Below are 2,416 nucleotides of genomic sequence, written 5' to 3'. Positions count from 1 at the left end.
TTTACATGGTATCTATATATTTTATTAAGGCATCAGCAGAAATATCCCTCTTTTGTAATGATGCTTGTTTCAAGTTTACTTGTGCTTGACCTTCGATACATTCCCATGTATTCTACCTTTGCATATTATATTCTCTGGCTGTTTTTTCCCTATCCATCGATACTTCTTCATTCAGTTACACCTAGGACAGTTCCTGACCCAATTAACTACCAGCTGTTCTTGTGGGCATGTAGCTGTGCTATCTAATAGTATTTCATTTTGATATGAGACAAATGACTGAAGTGTTCTACTTTTTTTTTTTTTATACCAAACAATGAAGTAAATAACTATATTTTCAAAGGCCGTTCTCGGTCAGGACTTTAGTAAATAAATTTTAATCAGCAAGGTGAAAGTCATTCAGGAAGCATACTGCTAAACTTCAGTTAAAAATACTTCCATTTGAAGTTAGGATTTTGACCTGCTATTTCACAACGTGCATATTAAATGTACTTCTTTTGCTAACAAATCTTCACTAGCCACAACTCTTGTTCTGAATTTTTTTTTTTGAGTATTTAGGAGTCTTTTCTTGCTGCTGCGGAGAAAAACAATGACCCACATTATTCATTAATTTGTCAAATCATAAGGTGAAAGTATAAAAAATCTCTTTTCTAAGGATTCTAGAAGTCTGAATCATGACTTAAATATCCATATGCAGAGAGTGGATGCGTGCACTGAGCTTACCTTTTTCCTAGAGGAATAAAACTGCAAAATGCTGATTTAGCATAGCATATGAAATTCTTTTGAGCAACAGCTTGTAGTCTGTATTTGAGGCTACACATTCTCATAATACAAACCTGGAGGAAACTAGACTGTTTGTAAAGTTAAAGGAAAAAGTTATATGCCATTGTAAAGGTACATTTCTATAGTGTGTATTCCACAGCCTATAGAAATATAATATTACGAAATGGAGGTGGCAGATATGTATGGATACAATTAAATGGAATTTTATAATGAAAATTTTGTCTCATGAAGGTGAAACTTTTAGATCATATTAGAATTCTAAATTTTTTATGCATAGCAATCAAATGACCTCTCCATATTGCCATATAAAGTATAGATTTAAAGTTAAATGATCCAGTCAGTCATTTAGCATTTTCTTAGGGTCATTTTTTTGCCAATAACTACAGATGTTTACGTGTGGTTCCTCTTGTTTCTCTGTTGTATTATTTACATTTTAAGACTTGAAGGAAGAAGACACTTTAAAAACTGTTTTTAATAGCCTTTGTTTATTTTTAATACGTAGTGTTCCAGGCTCTTGCTCTAATGATTTTTTTCACACTGCATTGATAATTAAATTCATTCATTTTCCTGGCTGCACAATTCTTTTAAATAAAAAAGTTATGGGTAATAATACCTATTATGTTGAAAGTATAGAGGAGAAAAGGGCAGATCTGTAGCTTTTAGTTCAAGGAGATCCAGTGGATTGTACAATATAGATTTAAATAAAAATAGAAATCTTGATTCTTTAATCTACGCTATAGAAATATATCTTGCATTTTATTTTTGCTTGCTTGTGATATAGTATCAGGAAAAAAAGGTTACTTGTATTGTTTATTCCATTAAAACAAAAGCTGCAGATATGTAATGTGCTATCCATTTCAGGATACTTATTACTAGTAATTTTAACAAAGACATTAACTGTGGGTCATCTTAAATGACTGGAGACTGTATATGATTGTCTCTTAATGTATACATGGTAGCAGTAATCCTCTTCATGGCCCCCAAAATGTCCCTGTAAGAACCCCCTGAAAGAGTAATCTGTTGTTAATAAGTAGGGAGAAGTATTGTGAGCATGTAAAACTGTGGTAGCATAAAATACATAAGATGAAAAAAATTACTGTGATGTTATCTGTTTGCTTACATAGCCTCTGCAATTTTTACCTATTCAATCAGATTTTAGGTTTTGCATTTCTTAAATTATGCAAAAGGGATTTAATTACTATTAGTGAAGAAACAGCCTCATATTTGATTTTTGTCATGTTTACAGAATGCAAGAGCAAAAAACATTATGTCCATTTGGCCAAATACATGTTTTAACTGTAATTTGAAGGAAGAACAGTGTAAATGAATCCATAATCTAACTTTACAAAATTGATTTATAAGCAGGGGATTGCCAATGCATGTAAACAACAGCAAAAAACAACAAAGAACAAAAACAAAAAGAACCAACCAGAAGCAAACTGAAAGAAAACCACAAAAAACCAACAACAAACCACCTCTACCCCCAACAATAATTCCCTCCTTCACTTGCGCAAAAAAAAAAAAAAACCAACCCCAACCCCGCTTTAGAAATAATGATTAAGACAATAGTTTTCTTGTTGATCCTTCTGTGTCAATGAATTCTAAGATTGACAGAACTGCTGGTAGTCATTGGAGC

The sequence above is a fragment of the Meleagris gallopavo genome, chromosome 13, assembly GCF_000146605.3.
Source record: "Meleagris gallopavo isolate NT-WF06-2002-E0010 breed Aviagen turkey brand Nicholas breeding stock chromosome 13, Turkey_5.1, whole genome shotgun sequence".
NCBI lineage: Eukaryota > Metazoa > Chordata > Aves > Galliformes > Phasianidae > Meleagris > Meleagris gallopavo.
The sequence above is the reverse complement of the archived record's forward strand: the minus strand, read 5'-3'. Positions refer to the sequence as shown.